General features: G+C 31.7%; 1 long non-coding RNA gene across 3 annotated transcripts in view; it reads left to right on the top strand.

Annotated features, from left to right (window-relative positions):
* The window catches only part of LOC306670646, a 667,486-nt gene that overhangs the window by 22,576 nt on the left and 620,991 nt on the right, over positions 1–23,919 (top strand). For 2 of the 3 annotated variants that reach the window (XR_013766464.1, XR_013766466.1), the window contains exon 1: positions 9,402–17,467. The exons of the other annotated variant lie outside the window; for it this stretch is intronic. This is a non-coding gene — a long non-coding RNA (uncharacterized lncRNA). Of the gene's footprint in view, positions 1–9,401; positions 17,468–23,919 lie in introns of those variants that run through there. 3 annotated transcript variants of the gene reach the window in all.

The following is a 23,919-nucleotide window of genomic DNA, read 5'->3' as shown; positions in this document are numbered from 1 at the left end:
GACATTTAACTTCACACATACCTAGCATCTTTAGAGCTTATTGCTTATAGTTAGGGTGCTGGATTGAATTTAGTTAGGGGACCTTAGAACTCTTATTATCTATAAAAGATAAAATAGGACTCAGTTATAGGATGCTTGCCTAGCATGTGCAAAAGCTCTGTATTCAATCACCAGCATCACACACACACATGCACAAAGGATATACTAATACTGTAATATTACGTATAGGGTTTATGATTGATTAGATGTGGAAGATATTTTAAAATGCTCAGCATGGTTTTTGAATATGGTCAAATGTTTGATAAATGTTAGCTACCTTTATTAAAAATAGTTGGATTATTTTAGGCATCACAAAATTATATGATATAGGTTCTTTTGTTCGAATGATGAGGACAAAAGTTTTAATACATTTAGGGATTTGTCTAAAGTAGTAGAGCCAAGATTTGAACTTAAGTGGTCTAAATCTAGAACACACAGACCTTTAAATTTTATGCTCAATTTTCTCCTAATTAGTAAAAAAATAGATAAAAGAGAAGGTATGGGCTCAAAAAAATGATTCTTCAATTGTGTTTTGAAAAGTTCTCCTGGGGTCTTCTAAATGATTAATCAACTTTTCTCTCAAAGTTAGTTAGATGAAATGAGGATCTTGTTTTAATAGACTACCCAATATTTTAGACATTCCTATTTTACTGATATAATTTTAAAAGAAATTAAATAATATTGAGAAATTTATCAAGGAAGAACACAAAATTATACTCTTAAATTTTGTTTGTGAATCTTTTCCCATCTGGAACAAGCATATAGCTATTGAAAGTGTTCATGTGGGCATATCTGCTTAATTTAATGTTTTTCATATAAAGCTGTTTTCTAGGAATATATTACTAAAATATTTGTGTCAAGTAAAATCTTAGCTCATAGAACTACTGATGATAATAATGTGACTATGTTTCTACATCACTTTGAGCTGAGTCAGATAGTTTAATATTTATTATCATTAGGTATTTCTTTCTTGGTGTATCTTAGCTAACTTTCTTGGTGTATCTTAGCTAGCATTTTTTTTAATGAGTCAGTGAAGCAGCTTGGATGGACTGGGGAGATACTAGATGACCTATATTAAACTCTGGCTATGTAATTTACTACTTTCAAGATCTTGTGAAAATCATTTACTTTCTCTGAAGCTCAATTTATTACTGTGAAAAATTGGGATAATGACAAATTACTTCACAGGGTGGCAGTGAGAATTTAATAGTTTATGTGAAGAAATTCTTAAGCTGTTATTTGATACATGTAAATTGTTGATGTGAATCATTGCTAGTTAGAAGAAATCTATAATACAATAAAATTTGAGAATATTTGGTTTGGGAAGAGAAGGAAAAATGAATTATTATTTAATGAGTTTTGCTATGGATCAAACATTGTATTTATTCACATTTACTGCTTTTTTCCCTTATTTTACAATGAGGAAACTCAAATTTAGGGAAAAATTTAGCTATTTAGGGTCATAACTAGGCAATGTGGATGCTTGACAAAAATCCAAGTTTGTTTTTCACTGCCAAATCACTCTGCTTTCCATATACCTGAAGATGGAGTATATGATCCATGAATAATTAAAAATAAGATGAAACAATAAGGTTCTCACTAATGATGCCTTTTATTATGAGAATAAACAAATTCCTATTCTTTATAGCAATAAAATACTTTATAAAATTCAAAATTCTTTATTTTAGTGAAGCAGATAGTGTGTTGTGTTTCATAATATATTTCAATTGATTTTTGAGAATACCTAGGCAAACTCAATTTCAAATTTACCAATAAAAATTCCCTGCTTTCTACAAAAAAAATCCTTGTGGAAACCAGTAAAGAGTTTTTATTTGAGGAAAGGCAAGTTCCATGTAATTTCCATGTAGTTTGAGTAATCAGAGTAGTATAAGCTATACAGAGTTGTTAAATAAAGGGTAAAGATCAGATAAACTATATTGTGTTCAGCTTCTTCAAAGTCAGTTTTTAATAGAGTACCTTACTTTGTTTGAAGTATATTATTTATTATGGAATAATTAGACATACCCATATTCAAGTATAAATATGGAAATACATTTCACATTCAAATAAATTATTTTTGCATATCTATATTGTAGTTTTCCTCTCAGTACAAATAATCAAGGGTTATTGCACTTTCAAAAGTTCTGGTAAGTTTTATCCTTCCTGCAAAAGTATAATAGGATATGTATAAAAACAATAACATGTTTTGCTTTGTTAGTGCAGTTAATTGATCACATATGTCAATAGGGGAGTTGCTGAATTTTACATACAATGAAAAGCAAGTTATGGTGATGCCTATGTAAATTCACTTAACATTTTTAAAATTACTGAGCCTTGATCCATTCAGAAAATTGTACTTCATGCTCTATTAAGATATATGGATGACTATAACATGACTTTGCCTTTGTAAACTTTGAAGTTGTGTGAGAGATAGGCATGTAAACAACACACTCTGTTTACCCTAACAGTTATTCCTTGTATGGTACAATTAAACACTCTTTTCTGGGAAAGAAAGCTAATACTTATCAAGTGCTCATTATGTATAAAACTGTACTCAAGAATTAATAAACTCAGTGTGTTTTGTCCAGTTCCTTTAACTTTACTTTGTATGTCATAACAGATGTTATCACATTATCAATCTAATATAATCATCAGAATAGCTCTGTGATATAGCTATTTTTATTCTCATGTTATAGATAAGTTATATGAGACTTGATGATAAGTAACTTGCTTAAGAATACAGAGTTAGTAAATATTTTTCAAATCTAATACAAGACCAATTTTGTAGAACCATGGTCTTAAATAGATTGCATTTTCTCTAGGGAATAGTAGGGTTTGAGAAAAAAAAATCAAAACTTTTGTGTATATTTTTATAAAACTAAGAATTGAAGTTTACTAATATTTAACATGCAGATAGTTGATAATGTCAGAATATCATTTATATGCATTTTAAATTATGCAAAGCATCCTGAAGGGAGAGTGCAATTTCATTCTATTTAAGAGTTAAAGGGATTGAATTTTTTTGAGGTATTAAATTTTACTTGTGCCTTGTTACAAGGAGTCATGGATTATGTTATCTAGTTTTAACTAATAAAACAGACAAAATAATACTGAATAAAAAGCGTAATAAGACAATACTAATACTTCTAGCACATTTCAACAAGAATCCTTAGAGCATACCATAGATACTTGTCAGTTACATCATAAAAATGGTGTTTAATCATAGTTGACAATAGGTCAACCAAAAATAACAAAGAATCTATTTGAAAAGTTGCTTAATACTCACTATCATTCCAAAGGAATTTCAGCTTAGGTATATAGTGTATCTTGAGATATTTTTGAATGATGACACAAGACCATCTCATTGATAATGCAGTAAAATCTATCCATATCATGAAGCAAACAATGTTCAATGTTACATGATGCTCAGTTCAGACTTTACAGAATCATTAAATTAATGTTTAGAAAGTTTGGGGGGATTTTTAATAGTAAATATATAAATACTTATTTACATGTAAATATATCATTTATGTATGCATTATATATATATCATTGAAAACATTGTTTTTCCTTCTACAGCAAACAGCTGAAATAGTGTATAAAAATGATAAATCAATAAACTGTCACATTTGTCATCAAATGCTGTTAGAAGATTTATAGAAAACATTCCTGAAGGGACTGGGATTGTAGCTCAATGTTAGAGCACTTGCCTAGCCCCTGTGAGGCACTGGGTTCGATCCTCAGCACCACATAAAAATAAAGTTATTGTGTCCATCTACAACTAAAAATATTTAAAGGAAAAAAATTGCTGAAGATCTGAAGAAACAAATATTGAACAAATTATGCATTGTGAAGCGTTTACTATGTAGTTAAATGCGAGTCCCAATATTTCTAACATTTTGGTCAGTGGTATTTGTTAGGTTCAATTTCAGTAACAGGAAGAACTGTTTTTTACAAATCACTAAGGGATTACTGGAGAAGATGATTGTGAAGAAGTAAAATACTCTCTTAGTTAAATGATGCATTCTGGAAAATCTATGTTAACAGTATTAACATAATTTTAGAGTATTGGAGTGGTTGTTTTAACTGGAAGAGACAAAAGGTTTCTGGATCATGTTACAGAACTCTTGTACATGTGAAATTCATTTACTCACCATTTATAAACAAGCTATTTTAACAAATTGAAATAAAAAGTACACACGAGGACTGTAGGATGTTCTTAATGTAGAAATTCATTTTTTAATTAAATCTTTAAAATTTTGGAGAAAATATATTACCAAATATGGAAGAAACAATGTTTTAGTAGAGGCATTATGATAACTTGTAATAAGAGAGATTGACCATGAATTTCCTGTGCACAATTGAGGTTCACTGGTTATCCAGTGTCAAGAGTGTTGTATTTATAATATCAAATTTATGGAAGTTACACATTTTTATTTTACATTATGATAAGGGTATTCATTTTGTGTACCTTTTCTGTCATGACAGGTGACAGGTCCTTTCTAATTTTTTTTTAAATGTATTTGATCTCTCTTTTTAAAGTAATGGTACTAATAATGAGGGAAAAGGTCATTGCTGTTTGAAAGATCCATGGCATTTTATTTCTAATGTTTGTAATTATTTTCATTATAATGAGATTTTGTTGCCAAGACCAATTTTTCATTGTGAAACTAGTTTCTGTAAACATTAAAAACTGTAAAAAGAATGTATCCACATATTTTTAAAAACTTGGATTAATGTTATAAGTTGTTTTAAAGTCTGCTAAGTGCAACCTTTACATAGGTTTTAAAATATCCTTTTTCAGTATATCAGTCATGAAAGATTCCTAAAAGTACCCCTATGTTGTTTCCAAAACTTCACTGATATTACAGCACACAGCAAGAAGTATATAGCATTGTCTTTTCCCTTAACTTTCTATTTGTATAAGTAAAAATAAGAGAACTTTCTAGTTGTGTAAAAAAAAAAAAAATGAAACAGAAAAAAATGTTTACATTTATAAACTTTCTCCAAAGGAAAAAAAATAACTAAAATGAAACATTCTTTTAGTTTATTAGAATGACTTACTGACTGGTAGGAAGATAAAAATTTACTAGTCAAATTTCAACAAAATTTCTTTTACATAATTTGGATTGGGATTGAAAATTGAGTTCTGTGATTTGGTAAGCAGAAATGGTACTCTTCATCCATTTGGGTCCTATTTTCTGAGACTTTCTCCCTCACTCTCTTATGACAACCATTATAGCTAAATATTACAGTAACAAACATAGTATCATCTTTTCAAATGACTGTTTCACAAAATGCAAAACCAAGCCAAGACATAAAGAATGATGTATATTTAATTAAATGTTTTATTGTTTCTTAGAGTAAATATGTTTTTAAATTACTGATAATAGAACAAATTAAATTTTATTTCAAAATGTTTATTTCTTGTTTATCTCATCCTTTAAGATATCGATTACTGCCTATTCTATAATGTATATAGTGTAGTAGTATATGTCTGTAAAAGTTATAAAAAATTATACCTATATTGGAGTGTGGACTTAACATTAATCAATACCCAGTTATACAAACAAGTAAGTCAAAACAGAAATTCTAAACAAAGGAATTGAATACAAAAATGCTGGAAAGTCTGGTGTAACAAAAACAAGATGGCAATGTTATTTAACATTAGGTGCCTGCAGAAAGCAGTGAAAAGTTTTGTTATCCAGCTTATAAGTGCTGTGCTTCTGAGGCAACTGAAGCACTGCTGCTGCAGCTATTAGAATACCAGTATCACTTTTTAGCAAGTAGCTAGGTAACTGCACCTCTTTCAGACCCTCCCAATAGTCCAAGAGTCCACAGTTCCACTAATGCTGTTGTACGTGTCAAGGCTGCTAAAGCTTTCAGTCATTTGAGGCGGCTGCTGCTGTCTATACTCACAATACCATTGCTGCAGTCAGCAGTCCTAAGAGCTAACTCCCAAGAGCTCTGTGTTGTAGAGGATGCTGGAGGACCAGCTAAGACTGCCAGTGCCAAAAGAGAGGAAGAAAAAAAAAGTCTTGCTTTGTCTTTAATATTATGCCAGTGCTTCCCATTCTTGCAAAGCAATTTGGGAAAGATAATTTTCAAGTTCTACCATGGAATCGAGCATGTAAAGAGAATTTATATGTCATTCATAGGTATGTTATTTTAGCAAAGGACTTGAAGCCAAGGTACACAAAAATACTCTAGGATGTCATGGATGTGTCTTTCAATTTGTAATGAAAGTTTAAGTTTAGTAGAAAATATATAAACAAGTATGGAAGAACCTTAAGATCTTAACTAAAATTTTACATAATATTGAAGTTCAGAACCAACAAAGATCTGTGTAGAGTTTAAATATTTTCCTGATGGAGGGTACAGATTTTTAAAAACGGGCATCAGTAGCTCTAGAGGAAGTAACTCAGTAGTAAAACTATATCTTCAGTTTTTTGTTTGTTTTGTGTTTGGTACTGGGGATTGAACTTAGGGGCACTTGACCACCGAGCCACATCCTCAGCTGTATTTTGTATTTTATTTAGAGATAGGGTCTTACTGAGTTGCTTAGCACCTTATCTTTGCTTAGCACCTCACCTTTGAACTTGTGATTCTCCTGCCTCTGCCTGTTGAGCCACAGGGATTACAGGCATTCACCACTGTGTCTAGCACATCTTCAATTTTTATTAATTTATTTTAGGAGATGAATTCTGTTTTGTTACCTATAGCTAGAGTTGATATTCAGGGTGTGTTCACTGGTAAAGTGTCATTTATTTACAGTCAGCATCTGTTTTCATTAGTTGCAGTGACCTTTCTTACTGCTAAGCACCTGTACCTTGTCAGCTATAAGTATGTTGACTATCACTCACCACTGTCTCATACTCTCTAATTCATTGTTTATATATACCTCTTAAGGTAACTTTTAAAGTAATAGTGAAAATGTAGCATCTAGGGAACTTTAAAATTCATATTATTATAATAAATATTATATGATGTTTAACATTAAATGTTTCATAATGTCTATTATTTCATTAGGATCATGTATTTTAAACATCTAATTAAACTGATAGAGCATAAATTAATTACTGTGTGATATGCTATACTAAATGTATTTATTGGTGGAATGAGTTAAGGGGGAAAATCTCGTTATTTTAGGCAAAAACACATGATTTTTAAAGAATTATTACCTTAGAGTGGTTTGCAGTACATTTCAATTTTATACCTTTAGAGTTGACATCATAAGAGGCATATGTTAGTGTCTAGACAATTACAGTTCTAAAATGAACTCCATAATGATGGTTTATTTCTTTCATAGTTCTTTTCACAATTAACACAGATTTCATTTTGGGCAGTGATCTTCTCTTATTTATTACTAATAAAATTTTCTTAACTGGTGAGATGCTTATGTTTCTATTTCACATAAGTTTAAATGATGATGGATTATTATGGTACAAATATTACTTTTTTGAGGAGTTCTGGGGATTGAATTCAGGGGGCATTCAACCACTGAGCCATATCCCCAGCCCTATTTTGTATTTTATTTAGAAACAGGGTCTCACCAAGTTGCTTAGCACCTCGCCTTTGAACTCTTGATCCTCTTGCCAAACAGCTGGAATTACAGGTGTGCACCACCTTGCCTGGCCAATTATTACATTTTAAGTAGTAAAAGGTCATCAATTTGAAATAGAGTATGGCGTGTTAATATAGTGCCAAGTACACATTTATGAAGTAGAATTTGTTTTGTACAGAATACTTTTCTACAGACTAGAAATCAAACACATGAACTTGTGTATGTTAGGCAAGTGCTCTACCTCAGAGATATACCCCTAACTCTACATAAATTTATAAACTAGTCAAAATTAAGCAAACTATAACTTTGAAATACCCAATATAATTATTAAAATAAAATGACTTCAGATTAAAATTTAGGTTGATTTAAAATTGATTTCAAATTTATTTTGTAAGAATTATTAAAAGATATCTGATATAAATTTTGAAAGTATATAGTTTTTCTGTACTTATTAATAGACATGAAGGAGGTTGAAACTTTATATAGATAATAACTTTTGACATAACCTTATACTTTTTAAAAAAATTATGGCAGTAAACGTACAACTTATTGTCATTAAATGAGTTTTCCTAAACAACAACAAAAATGATAGTTTTTACCCATTTTGAATCATCACTATGTCTTGTTGCCTCAGAGAACTTAGCAGGCTGCTATCATGCTGACTCTATTATTAATAACTGGCTTCAGAATTATTGGACAGATTGTTATTAATGTTTCCAATGCTTTAATCAAACTGGTTCATGGTATGTTTCCTTTGTCACTTTGAAAATCATTTTTATATGCTGCTTTTCATTTTCCTTTCTTTAAATTTTATCTTCAGATATTTAATGTACCTTCCTCAAACATATCTAAAATAAGTATGGCAATTTTCCAGGAAACATACATACTTTCCAATCTTTTCCCTATCATAAGTTTTTTTTTCTAAATGTCTTCCTGATCTCTACAGTTTATCGTTCTGAAAAATTTTGGAGTAATTTTGTTAAACCCCTCCTTAATTGTTCACAAATTCCATTGAGTGTTAGACCCTACATTATGCTACTTACGTATGGACATTGGGACTCAGTTTTCTTAATTATAAGATGAAAGCATTAATATTACCTTTCTTATAATGCTGTTGGAGGATTAAATGAGACGGTGCATGTAGCACTGCTAGCAGGCCTAAAATGTATAGCAGTAATAACTTATTTGCTGAAGTTGTACCTCAGTGGTAGATCTGCTTGCCTAGCATGTGTGAGGCACTGGGTTTCATCCTCAGCACCACATAAAAATAAATAAATAAAGTTGTTGTGTCCATCTACAACTAAAATTTTTTTAAAGTATCCTTATTAATAGTAGCAACTCTTATATACTGCAAAGATATGAAGACAATTGAGTTTTTGAGTGTACATTCACCAGGCATTACAGTGGGGATCTCAGCCAGTGTGTGGGAAAAACAATATCTATTGTAATTAAGATGCCTTTTTAATTCTTTTATGTGACTTTCATTTTTCCAATAGAATATACCTCTGTAGTTTCTTTTTCATTTTCTCGTATAATGAATATAAGATGCACATATGAATAAATTATGTAGGTGTTGAAAATAGTCACAAGCATTATCCTAGATTGTTTCATAGAAAGGGTTGAGCAGGGAGCAGGAAGGGTTTGCATAGTATGACATTTGTTGTTTTTTAATCCATTGACTTTTGCATTTATTGATTGACAGTATTCTACCCTATAAATTCTGCAGACAATAATACCTTTTAGGATCAGTTTATAGAAATGGTAACAACAATAATAGCATAAAATAATATAATTTCACTTGTCCTGCATATTTGTATACAAAAGTGATTGACTCATATCCATATCTGGGTCATTCTGTCATTCTATGTTAAGGATACATTTGACTTTTTAGTATTCAGTGTTTACTGGCTATTCATTGTTTTGCTGGCCACTGCTCATTCTACCACTGGTCACTCCCTGGAACTCTTGAGATGATTTCTCTCTTGTGAGAAAACTGGCATGTTTGCAAAGGCTACCGTGTATAGTGAATATGGGATAGTACCTTCACTTTTTATTCTTTTAGTCCTCATTATGCTAAATAAGTGTGTAAAAAATATTTTCCCAAAGGTCTAGAGAGAAGGAGTATATTTTCATTGCAAAAATGCAGATTCTTAGAATTCAATATTAGACATCACTCTTAATCTTTGGGCTACCTTAATATTAGAAATTCTGCACTGCTCATCTTTATTTTCTGCTATTCTCCTCTTCCTCATCTCTGTGCTTCCTTGCCTTCAGGTTGTCATTTATTTTTAATAAGCACATTTACAAAGAATTATTCAGTCTTTAATCTCTGACCCCAACTAACTTACCAAAGTATTTTCTTAAAGGAGACAGCTCCATTCCTATAAAGAACTCTTAGGCCAACTTCAGACTTTTACTTGAACACATAACATTGTAGATGTGAAAGAAATAGATGAATGAAATGTAAATGCAAGTTGGATTTTCTTCTCAGAGTTGATGTGAATTAAAATTATGCTAGCCATAGGGATTTAATTTTTCATTTAATATTTTATTTTATTGTGAAATTTTTTAAAAAACACAGAAAAATTGAAAAGTTATTACTTTTTTGCCTAAAAATTTTGTCACAAGATCTCTAATGAAGGATGTTTTATATGTAATTTAATAAAACTTTAGAAGCACTATTGATAGGTGATTTATATCATTCTTAATGAATTTTATTGAAGTTTTAATTAAACAAGGTTTGAAATCCCTACATACCATTGCTTTGTGTAATCATGCATGCATTTGCTCATTTATTCATTCATTCAAAACTACTTTATTAGCTTCAACTATATACCAGAAGTACTGTCAGGTGCTAGACTAAGGATACTAAGGCCCCTGCTCTGGTATCTGTGGTGTGGGATTTCTGAGTCTAGTGGGGAGGCGAGGTGTATAAAATCCTCTAGCACTGCAAAGGGCCATGATACAGGTATTCCCTGTGATGTAGATTACATGTAATGCTTTGTTATCATTTTAAACTTAAACATTTATTGATTAAAATTAAAATTAGATATGTATCTCTTCCTCCAAGGATAATACTACTGGTAGGTATTGGTAAATTATGATTTACCTATAGTCTCTTAGTTTTTCTTGAGATCAGTGGGACACAAGTTTTAAACATATTTGAAAATTAAGGATTATTATCTAATTAGGCACATTAATGTTATGATGGTGGACTCAATGACAGAGTCATTTGCTTAGTGTAGTCTTCATTCATTTAGACCCATCAGTCCAAGACATTGCTTTTCTTTACCCAATTTCTAAGACTTCTAAAACTGTCCATTATTGCAACATGACTTTTTCCCCATCCACCATTTTCTCCTTTGCAGTAAAGGTGTATTCTGGAAAACTTCCTGTAAACAATCTTTAAATTTATCAGAACATTGTTTTTCTGTTAAGCTTCATATATTATAAAAATATTAAAAACATTAATAATTAATGGATTCAGCAAAAGTATAACTTGGGGTAACAGCATATGCTTTTGAAATTACCTCACTTTATTTTGAAAATTAAAAAAATTCTCATCTTTCACATTCTTTTGGAAGTATTCACTTGTCAACATCTCCCTGACCAAGGTATATTGTAAACCTAAAAATAATGAAATTTTACACTTCTGGGGAATATTTTTACTGGTTTTTATAGCCAACTAAGTAAATGTTCTGTGCTCTTATAGAAGATACTTTACTATGCATTTTGGGGGGAAACTGATAAAGTATATTCAATGCATCTATAAACCACACTAAGGTACTACTTTCTAATGCTAACCTCCGTACCTACCCCTGCCCTCACAAATGCATATACTCAGTAGTCTTTAAGCCACATTTAAAATTTAGGCATTTTTATTTGTTTTGTTGAATTTAATTTTGGGCTAAGGGAGAAGGGAACACAAAATTTAAGGTACTGCATTATGTGAAATGTCACATTATGTTATGGCAGTATTATTTGCTTGTACTTGCTAGATTATTTACATGTCTGTCCTTGACTAGTCTGCAAGGTCTCCAAGGGGATAACTACATTGTATTTTTTATCTTCGCTTTTCAACCCCAGTTATAGAGTTTGTTGCTATAGTGGGCACACAATACATGTTAATGCATAAAGATCAGAACAAGGGTAATTTTTTTCTTTGAGAATAAGTTTTTAGCATCAAAATTCAGAATATATCTCTAAATAATTCAAAGTTAAACCCACTATATAAAAATCACATGATAGTGTTATTCATTCAGTGTCTGTTATAAATCTTTTATAATTAAATACTTGCTTTTTTCCACTCCTTTCTCAGTTTATAAAAAATGGAAAATGTTTTATTGTATTTTATGTATTATTTAGTTTTTTTAAAAATTATTCACAGTATTATATATTAGATAATCAGATTATACAACTTTTAAGAATATGTGATAGAGTATATATTTTATACAGAGTTGTTATACTTTTATACCAAATATGTTGAGATTTCTGGGTGTTAAAGAATTTGGTCTGAGCTCTATTAATAAGCAGGGTATGATGAGGAATCATTAGAATGTGTTGCATTTGACCCATAGCTATAGAAGTCGTATAACTGGATGGGGACTTAGCTATCATTAGTTATTTGGAAACATCATTGTTATAGGTACTAACTATATGAGATCTAAACCAGTTTGGATTCAGATCCCATAACTGTTTAATTGTGTGATCTCATGCAAATCACTTAATCTCTCTTGTTTCTTCATCTTGAAAATGAGGCTAAAAATAATTCTTATCTCATAGGGTCATTATTGGGATTTAATGAGTTAATAATTGAAAAGTACTAGGAATAGTTCCTGACACATAGTGAGTACTTAAACACTATCATAATTATTTTTATATTATCCAATCAAATTCTTTTTTTTTCTTTTAATTAGTTTGTTTTTTATTATATATACTGAAGCTGAGTGAGGATAGTCACATGACTTGCTAGGGTATGCAAATATGGCAATGTTGAGACTGAAACCAATTTTTAAAATTTATTTGTTAACAGACTTCATTTTCAAAGAGTTTTAGTTTCACAACTTATCTGAGGGAAAGGTACAAAGATTTCTCATACTCCCTGCTCCCACGAATCCATTGCCTCCTCACCTATCTACATCCCCCACCAGAGGGCTACATGAGTTATAATGAATGAATTTATTTTGGCACATCATTATCACCCAAAGTCCATACTTTACATTTAAGTTCACTCTTGGGGGTGTACATTCTATGGTTGGAAGAAATTAATCACACGTGTCTGCCACCACTGAATCATGCAGAGTAATTTCACTACCCTAAAAATGTATTTTTTTTTTCTGTTGATCATTCCCTCACCCTAAATCCTGGCAACCATTGAAATTTTTACTCTGTTATAATTTTGCCTTTTCTAGCATGCCATATAGTTGGAATCATATGGTGTGCAGACTTTTCACATTATCTCTTACATTTAGTAATATGCATTTAAGTTTCCTCCATATCTTTTGATAGCTTGATAGCTCATATCATTGTAGTATTGAATCCATATTCCATTGTCTGTACTGATGCAGTTCATGTATCCATCTACTAAAGAACATCTTGATTACTTCCAAGATTGAGGAATTATGAATAAAGCTGCTATAAACATCTCTCTTTAGGTTTTTGTGTAGATACAAGTTTTCAGCTCCCTTGCACAAATAACAAGTGTGATTGCTGGATCACATGATAAAAGCCTGTTTAGTTTTGTAAGACACAGTCAACTGTCTTTCATAATGATTGTAGCATTTTGCAGTCCTATCAACAATGAATGAAAATTCCTGTTTTTCCTCATACTCATGGGTATTTGGTATTGTTGGTGTTCTGGATTTTGATCATTCCAATCATTCCAGTAGGTCTGTCATGGTACCTCATTGTTTTAATTTGCATTTTTGCAAATTATGATGTGCAACATCTTTTTATATACCTATTTGCCATTCATGTATCTTCTTTGGTGAAGTGTCTGTTAAGCTCTTTGGTCTACTTTTTAATCAGGTTTTTTTCTTTTTCTAATTGTTGAATTTTAAGAAGTCCTTGCTTATTTGGGGTAAGTCTTTTCTAGGGTATGTCTTCTACAGTATAGTTTCCTGTCTGTATCTTTTCTTATTCTCTTGAGACTGGCTTTTACAGAGAAGACATTTTTAATTTTAATAAAATCTGGCTTATCAATTCTTTCTTTCATCTCTTCAGTGTATTATCTAAAAAGTCATTGCCAAACTCAGGACCGTCTAGATTTAAACCTTTTGGAGTCTTGGAGTTTTGCATTTTACATTGAGATTTGATCCCTTTTGAGGAGTTAATTTTTGTGAAAGGAGTAAGGTCTGTTTCTGGATTTCTATTCCTGTTCTTTTCCCTTTTTGGTGGTGTGTTGTTGTTGTTGTTGTTCTTGTTGTTTTTGTACATGCATGCGAATTCCAGTTATTCCAGCACTCTTGTTGAAAAGATTATCTTTATTCCATCTTATTGCATTTTCTATTTTGTTAAATTAAGCTGACTAGATTTATGTGGATCTATTGCTCACCTTTCTATTCTTTTCCATTGATGTGTCTGTTTGCTGGTACCACACTTGATTACTGTAGTTTTTCCAACTTTGTCTTCTTCAATAACATGTGGTTATTTGGGATCTTTTGCCTCTCAATATAAATTTTAGAATCAGTTTGGCAGTATCTACAAAATAGCTTTCTGGGATTTTTGGTTTGGATTGCATTGAATCTTTAAGTCCATTTAGAAGAGACCTAGTTTTTAAATCCCACTTTAGGATCTTTCAACAGAACCAGATTGTCCCCATGACATATTAAGATAGGAAAAAATTTAATTAGTTTATAACTTCCACACTTTGAGAGTCAGTTAAGATTACTATAGATTCTCCATATCTATGGGTTCTGGGTCTACAGATTCAACCAATAGCTGATCAGAAAGTTGGGAAAAAAATCACATTGTTACTATATTCATAAGACTTATTATTTCATAAGCAAGATAGTTTAACAGCTATTTACATGGCATTTACATTGTACTAGTTATAAGTAATCTAGAGAAGATGTAAAGTATATAGGAGGATGTGTGCAGATCACATGCAAATAATATAATTTTAGTATTAGGGACGTGAGGATCTTTGTCATTTTGTAGGGGTCCTGGAACCAAATCCCCATAGATACCCAAGGAAGGCTATATTGTTTCACCTGGTATAATGGTTAATTGAAGTTAACCACTTTCCAGTCTCAGCAAGAAAGAGCATATGTAAAGATCCGGAAAATAACAAATGTATTACTTGGAAGTATGAAGTATGGGGAAAGTGTCAGAGTTGTGCTTTTTCATGAGGCCAATTTTTTTTTTTTTTTTTTTCTCTTAAATTCACCTCTCTAGTTTTTCTTTAGAAAAGGAGAAAAGCCTTCTTGGTCTTTTACATTATCTTTGATTCCTTCCTGCAAAAGTAAAATACTGTTTTCTTGTTCTCTTAAGATTAAAACAATACAAAATAACAACAACACAAAAACCTAGAACCTTATTTTCAAAAGTCAAAGTGTACAAATATCTAATTTGAATTATGTTTTCAAACTGTAAGGATTGTGTACTTGCCTTAACTGGAATTTTTCTTGACACATTCCAGTAAAGTTTTAGAGAAGCAATCAGGCAATATAGAAAAATAGAACTGCCAGGCAGAATAATAAGATGTGAGATGCATACATGTACCTTGGATATACCTAGTGTACTTAATAAAGGATTTTCCTTTGACTAACCAAAGTAGGGGTCTGTTAGTTAATTTTAGCGTGGGTTTATCACCTCTTTAAGCAGCCACTCCTGAGAGGCTAAGGCACTACTGATGCACCAGAGAAGTAGAATTGGGTTTACAATGAGACCAGAGGTCCTGAACACTTGACTTCTCACTAGAATTTCCTTAGGATAACCTGTACAGTGTATGGGTAGACATTAACTTCTAATTTTTATGTTATAGGTTATCTACCATTAAAATAACTCAAATGCTATTGATCTGTGTTTTGAACATGATCCAGGATTTACCTGACATTCTAATAGATTTGTAAATTAAGTGAAGTGAAATGAGTTATATATTTAAGTAGCTAAGATATTTACCTTTTAATGGAAAACTAATTGTTAAGCAAAGGAATTGAAGGTTACATAATATGGTAGTTTTGATTATACAGAGGAATACACTGTGATATTTGAAGCACAGAAATATACCAAGATATATAAAAAAGATGATTTTATAATTAATATAGTTAGGATAATTGGTGCCCAGATGCAGGGTTGGAATAATTCAGATGCAATCTTATCTTTTATTTTTTAAACATTTTTTTTAGAAAAATTTATCTCTTTTCTAATGTTTCTAAATCCTATCTGAATGATACACAGCCAGACTGTATAAAAACACATTAATGAAGGTGGTTGTCTAGATCAATACAGTGATAGAATGAAGTCCAACTCATCAAGCAGAGTCTAGTTTTGAAAAATTGAAGGATGAGGAGAATGGTTTTAAACTAGTTCTATTTTCTGATGTTTGTAATTCTTAAGTTGCAAATACGTCACTTAAAGGGAAAAAAAAGGTACCTGGGAGTTAGGAAAGGGCATGGGGAGCATGTGATAAGTGAGGAATATAATACCATTTTTTTTGGAACTAGAATGTGAAAAAAAAAAGTTGATTAGAGGTGTCAGACAAAAACATTTTTTATTCTTTTAGGAAAGTTTATTTAGAAGCATTAATTATTTTAATATTTTCCTCTTAATAAAAGATCAAGTGATATCTGCAATAGTTTCAGATCCATATTCTATGAAATCTTGTCTGCTTGTGATGATATCTTCTTAAGGGATCTTATTTTTGTTGTTGTATACTATGTACTTATTTGCACCTGTTCATACAGAGTACATTGCATTGTGGTGTTTATATAGCTAGATGCTTCAAATAAGAAGTCAGTCTGCCTTCTCCTAGAGTACTAGCCTATTAGTAACTTAATTAAACTTAATTCTATTTTTGTCTGCAATTTTCTATATGGTCTTGATTTATTTACTGAGCAATGATTTCTTCTTTGCAGTTATCAGTTTTGTCTGAGATCAGTTTTCCTATTGTATGGAGTCTGTTTCTTGCAGAGCCTTCTTTAAGACTGCTCTGACTTTAAAATCATTAATAGGCTTTTGTCAGGATAGATTTGTTGACATTTTTCTCACATTAAAAAATAAATGTAAAAGATAGCACAAATAAGCTATGCATTTCACTATTTCCTGCTAATATGTAAAAAATGTATTTATGATAATTACATGTACTGTGTGCCAGAACTGAAACAATACATTCCTCATAATGGAGCATAAATAAAGAAGGTGGAGCCAGCTGCTCTTAAACTGTTTATTTGCAAGCAGTAATGTTATAGAGAATATACCTTTTTCACTCTGTTAGTCTAGCAATACTGAACCTGTTGCTGCATTAGACGAGTTGCATTTTACTGGATAGGGGAAGGAGGGCTGTCTGCTGTCTGGTAGGAGGGCTTTGTCTGTGTCTTTCTCTCTCTCTGTTTCTTTCTGTTTTTCTTTCTCTCTCCCCTCTCTCTCACTCGCTTGCTTGCTGTCTCTCTCTCTCTCTCTCTCTCTCTCTCTCTCTCTCTCCCCCCCTGTCCCTCCCTCTCTCTTGCTCTCTCTCTCTCTCTCTCTCTCTCTCTCTCTCTTCCCGTCTCTGTGGTTTGTAAGGTAGGTTGCAGTGTGTGTATATACACAACATCAAGAGCAGGAAAATGGACTCATTAGGGAGGCAGGCAGTCATTACCACTCACACTGTACTTCCAGGGAGACACCGATTATGAGAAGAGAAACTCAGCGCTGGGGAAGAAGGTAGGGCAGACAACTTTCATAAAAAAAAAAAAAAAAAAAAAAAAATAAAAGAATCCTGCTGCCTAAATCACCCCTCTATCTATCATCTCTTAGTCCCCAATGCTTTTATTCTTTCTTCTTTGAATTTTAATTTCCATATTTAAATTTGACAGAGCTAATGCTAGCTTAAAATTTGGAACATATATAGGAGGCCTAACCTTTACTAATTTTCTTGTTACTTATTTAAGGGTGTGACCTTGTGATTCAGTTTTATTACTTTAAAAATAATCACAAACAAACCTATTTTTCTCACTAAAGTACCAAATAAATCAGAATCGTTCACTCTTTTAAAACAGACTCCTCCGTATGTTTGTCTCTTTGCTTTTCTTGTCTGTTTATGCAGTTCCATCTGTCTGTCTATATATCATGTTGTCCTTATTTATTGCTAACTGGGTTTTGTTAGTTATTTGCCAGTGAGTTTTAGCTGCAGTGCCAGTGTGGGTATTACTAAAGTGAGACTTGTTCTTTGTTTTACATTGAAGTTTAAAGTCCATATTTACAGTTTAAATCCTTGAAGCAGGTTGAATACTTTTTGCCAACATATTTATTTGATGTCATTGTATATAAAGTGAGGAGTAGTTGTTGAGGGTAGGTAAGAACTAAGTAATTGTTTTTATCATCACACACATAGAAATATTGCATCTGGGGTTATATTTGGAAAGAAATAAGGTACTCTGTTTTCCATCTCTTATTTTACAAATGGACTTTTGCATTTATAAGACTATCACTGTGGTTAGAAGAATGAAAACTTTCTTAACAAGCAATTTTTATCCTAGGACAGTTTCCTTTTAGTATGTTACTGTTTATTTATGCTTGGGGGAGGTGGGATGGGTGCTGGGGGCTGGCTATCTTTTTGCAAAGTGGAAGCTATGAAGTGTATCAGGCCATCTTATGCAACAACTGTAAGTATTCATTTAACATTTTGGGACCATAAATAATGTATTTTTTATTTCAAATACAGTTTTGAGGTGCTTTCTTTTTCTTCTTTTTAATGGTGGGAAAAGTTATGTTTCAAACTAGCTGATATTATTGAATAGTTTTCCCAGAATAGTTTTTCTTCAAAATTCAAAGGAATAGTTATGTAATGTCCAGTTGAAATAGACTTCTTTAATAGAGTTCTTTTTGGTTTGTCTGAAAGCAAAACTGCTATTCATTTGATAAAAATTAAGTCAGTTAGACACATAAATGTTTTCAGCATATGTAGGAGTTAGGACAGAAAATGGATGCTCATATGTAGAGATCTTTGATAATAACACCTTTTTGTAATAAATTATTTAATATAAGTGGCAGACTTTTTTTTTCTCCCTCTTAATTCCATTAGGCCTCTCTAACAACTGTACAAAGAAGTCCATAAGCAATATTCTTAACCCACCTGGGATGCTAGAACAGATTCCCAAACACATTCTCAAGGTTCAGATCTAGTAAAATGTTTATTAAAAAATCCATTATTCCAGATGGGTGGTGAACTTTTGGTGCTAAAAGTCTTTTTTATCTCTTTTCAAAAAACACTTAGATTTTTGCTTATTTTCTGAAACCATCTTTTAATTTGGAAGACCCAGCTTTGACCAAGAGTAGTACAAATACAAAGTACACTCAATCAGGTCCTGCCAGAGACTTTTTTCCCCCTCTTAAAGGTTTAAGGGGAACTTTGAGGGAAGTCTTTTGTAACTGCATATTAATATGGCACACAGTAAGTGGTGTTTTGAATATGATTTCTTCCATTTCAAACTCTGACCCAAAAATTGGTTTCAAAACTGAGGTAAAAATATGTATATTTTCTTGCACCTATAATTTTCTATATTCACATGTGAAAATTATTTAAAACTCTGCTCATGTTTTTAAAGAAAATTTTCACATATCTCTTTACTAACCTCTTTTTCTGTACACATGCATGTGTGGAAATATTGGTGTGCATTTTTGTACCTTTATGCAGGGATGTGTATAGATAAGGAAATCACAGATTCTTTGCTGATATGATCTTTTAAAAATTTCACATTAAGTATATTTATGTTACCTAAAAACAAACAAAAAGTGGAGATAACTCACAAGAAAAATTTCTTTTAACCTTCTAGAAAGAATAGGTAAAAATTTAGTCATTTTGCAGTTGTTTTAATTTTTAGAATGTATATTTTTTGCATTATAATTCTTAGCCTTGGATAGATTTTAAATATTTTTAGAATGAAAAGTAATCTTGCCCTTTTCTGGAAGGAACTGTCACAGTCCAAATACAGCAGGACATTGTAAAATGTGCATAAGTAAACTTAAAACCAGTGTGCTCTGCTGTATAGGGATTTGGAAGGCTGAAAGGCTTGCGTCACAGGAGGGCTCTAGAGTGCCAGAAAAATTCATTAACCAGCCTTTCTGGTTATGGTGGGCTCTTCCTATCAGCACATGAAATCTGCCTGTTTAGATCCCTGAAGCCTTGGTCAGGTCACAGTGTGTTTCATTTTAATGTTGGAGCAAACAGTTATCTAACACACCCACATGAGGAAGTGCTCTAAAGCAGTTATTTCATGCTTTGCCATGCCCTGTAGCTAAAACAATTTGGTAGTGAGTGACATTTGTGTGCTTTTTAACTCCTATCCGATGAAAATCAGCTTTGGCTCTTTAAAAAGGACCCAAACAGTGGAATGCCAAACAGTATAATTAAAATGCTAAGCACATGCCAGTTTAAACTTTTTAGTTATATTTTAACTTGAGGGGAGAATCACTATGATTATTTTTAATACAAGGATGATATAGTGATTTCCTGGTTCTTACTCATTAGGGTCTCAAAAATTACAGATATATTTTCTTATTTTTCATCAGAAGTCTATATTCATCAAAAGGATAGCAGCTGCATACTTTCCCCCTGAAATGTTAACAAATAAATGGCATTCCTGTTTATTTATCTATTTTTGAATTTTAATGATTAGTCCTTGTGCTAATTAACAAATTCTTGTATTCATAAAATCTGGCACTACATAAATATCTAATTGTGTGATTATCTACACATGTTCTGGCTTTCCATAAATATAGAAATTATCAGTGGATGTGTTCATGGACTTGCCCAACGCTGAGTAGTAGTGGCCAGTCATGCTGCCACATAGGAAGCCAAATTCAGGATCTGAGAAAAAGTGTTGCCCCAGGGTCTGGCAAGGTGTGTAGAAGCAGCATCTGACTCATATTGCTAACTAATGATCTTTTCTGGCAAAGGAAGGACTGGTGTTGACATTCTTTGAATACTGTTAGTTCCAGTGTTCTTCAACATCAAGAGTAGCCTTTTAGGTTAATGTTGTTAATGGGCATTAAAACTGACTTCTCTTGGAGGCCACTTTAGAAATATATTTAATTACCTGTGTTTTTTAGTGTGAAATATGCTTTACTAAACTTCTGCAAAAGAAGTATAATATTATGTCCATCAGAACTTTCTTAACTAGTGAGTTTGTGTAAGAAGTCACAAAGCTCTGAAAAGGAAATCTAAATATTTTCATTTTTATGGGAAATATTTATTATGAGCAAATTATAGACATCAGGTATTCCTTATATAGAAACAGTTTACCCTGCATCAAGGACAAAAACTCTAGCAGTTGTACAAGTGTGTACTTGCAAGAGCTATTATTCAATCAGAAACCAAACACTTTCTTAAATGAGTTTTTCATATTCTGTTCTATACAATTGGCTGTCCTATACAACTAGTAGGGAGTATTTACAGTGCTACCAGAGTCAGCATTGATCACTTGATACTTGGCTTTAAATCTGTAAGTCAAATATACTCACAGGTATCTTAGAAAACTTGAAACTTATAATTTTCCTGAAAGCTGTTTCATATATTTCCATTTCTTAAATAATTTCTAGTATTTTGCAGAATTCCAAGAAACTATAGTCAATGTCAAATAACTAGTAAGATCCTTTTCATTCTTTACCAAAAACCTGGAGACAATATCATACCCTAGAAATTCTAGAGAATGCCTGAATTCATGTTTTCTTGTTACATAGATATTATACAATTAATCATGAAATAAAATTGATGCCAATTATGTTTACTATTTCAAAAATATCCTTAAGCTCCCTTATAATTTCAGTGTAGGCAAATTTCTGAGGACGTGGGAAGAAATAATGCCATCTATTATTACTCTTATGTATGTAGTAACCACTATAGCTGATGATGGAAACAGCATTCAAGGACTTAGAAGGAAAAAGTGCTTTTCTGTCACTCTAACTGTTCAACTGTGATAATGAATAAGTGGCATGCTATTTCTGCACCAAATTGTGGAAAAAAATAATGCTCAATTTTGGCTTCCTAATCTCTCTAATACTCTAGGATCAAGCCTTTTGGTGATCCTACAGTTCAGTGGAAAGTAATCAGTTTGAGGACGCGGAGCTTGCTTTTCTGAAATATCTCGATACTCAGCTGAAACTCCTGAAGGGTGTTTTATAGTTCATTTATCCAATTCAACCCTTATATAGTCACTTGAATTTAGACAAAGTTAGCTACTGACTTCCAACTGAGAATAATAAGACAAGTAGCAAGGACTTTAAGTTCATTGATCCTCTAGCTCTCAGATGGAAATGGAAGACATTAATATTAATTCTGAGTATCTAGCATTACCTTTGGAAACTCTGATGGAAAGAGTGGCAATTATATTGTTTACCTTCTTTTGGTATTTGAAAGGAATTTTGGCCCTGAATAATTCTGTCTCAAGATATGATGAATTTATACATTAAGCATTTAAATATCAAAAATTTATTTGAAAAGCTTCCATATTAAACTACTAATGTAAGGATTTACATTCAATAAATAAAATTATATAATAAAAATTATGTGATGGAGTTTAGGGTTTGGGGAAACTAAAAAGATGCCCAATAAATTAAAACTTTAAAGGTAGAAGGGTAGAAATGGCAGTAATTATTAATGTTTATTCTTAGGGAAATTTTTAATCTCAACTTTTTTAAGCTATAAAATTTATTTAAAATTTAATTTTCTCAAATTTTTAGAATTTTTTTCCCCTAAGTTAGCTTGGATACTTGCTATTTTATCTTTCTTTAAGAAGTGTCCTGTGAATTACTGTTGTAACCCAAATTGTGATATGTTGTTGCAATTCCTTTAATACTATAAGCTTCTTTCAAGTAAATGAAATGTACCTGAAGAAACTTAAAGGAATATTCTCACTTTTTTCAGGTACCAACTTAAAACTTAGTCAAAACTCTTACTAATAGAAAGCTATGAATATGCTAAGCTATAATAAATTTTTGTTTGATATGTGTACATGTATGAAAACTCTTAAGATTATCAGTTTTTAAAAAAGTACCTTACTTAGCAAGATGTTTAAACAATGAGAAATTGTTTCTTTTATTGCTTAAATAGAAACTAAGCAAATAGTGTCATCAGGGTGAATTTATTCTTTTTTTTTTTTTTTTTTGTCAGTTGATTTGATTTTTTTTTTTTTTTTGGATATTTGACACAGTAACATTCTTCTTGTCCAGTAAATATACTCTGGTTCTGTATATGTTTGTTAATATCTCCATCTTCTTGGTCATTTGTACCTATTGGTAGGACAAAGGGAACCAGAAGTTCTAACTTATTCTGATTCTTTAAATCAACAGTAATTTAGAGGAATAAAGATATTTCATTTCTAGAGGGCAGAAGAAGAGAGCTAATTAACAAGAAAGTGAAGATAAGTTGAGTAAGTAATGCTGAGGTAGGAAGGACTGTGTACTTTTAAAGCTTCTATATTTAGAAGTATCATGAAAGAAAAAGATTCTTCCCTAACCCCCAATAAAAGCCATTTGACCTATCGATACAGCATTAACTTTTTCATCTAAGGCAGATCTAAATTCCCTCTCCATCCCAAGACAAATTTCCAATGACACCACCGAGAGATCATAGAAGAAAAAGTCAAAACATCTCATGTTAGTAATACAGGTACTGCCTGGTTTCCAGCATATCTTTTGCCCTTTAGTCCTTGAGTTTGGAGTTGTGAGCAGATTTTCATACTTGGTGGACAAATTTCATTTGTTTTGATAAGAAGCCTTCTTAAAGCATTCCCAAAGCCTGCACCAAAGCAGCATCATGAGCTGAATTAAAATGGATAAATGTTCGACTAAGTTTGTGTTTCTTTCTTATCTTAAAGTCAAATAATTTCTATATACAATAAAACAGAAAATGCTGAAACTTTTCATCGATCAGAATGGATTCACATTCTGTTTTACACTACCTTCTGAAACCAGTTTTGTATAGCAATTTTGAACAGCACATTCTACTCCATTGCCTGCCCCCTTGATATTTTGCTTTCTAAATGTTGAATGGATATGAGTGATTTTTAGGATTAAAAAATTATGTTCTTACATTCAGAATGTATCCCTGAGCCAGGCACAGTGGCACACACCTGTAGTACCAATAACTTGGGAGGTTGAGGCAGCAACAACGCATG

Source organism: Sciurus vulgaris (assembly GCF_902686455.1).
Source record: "Sciurus vulgaris genome assembly, chromosome: 10".
Lineage (NCBI taxonomy): Eukaryota > Metazoa > Chordata > Mammalia > Rodentia > Sciuridae > Sciurus > Sciurus vulgaris.
The sequence above is the reverse complement of the archived record's forward strand: the minus strand, read 5'-3'. Positions and strand labels throughout refer to the sequence as shown.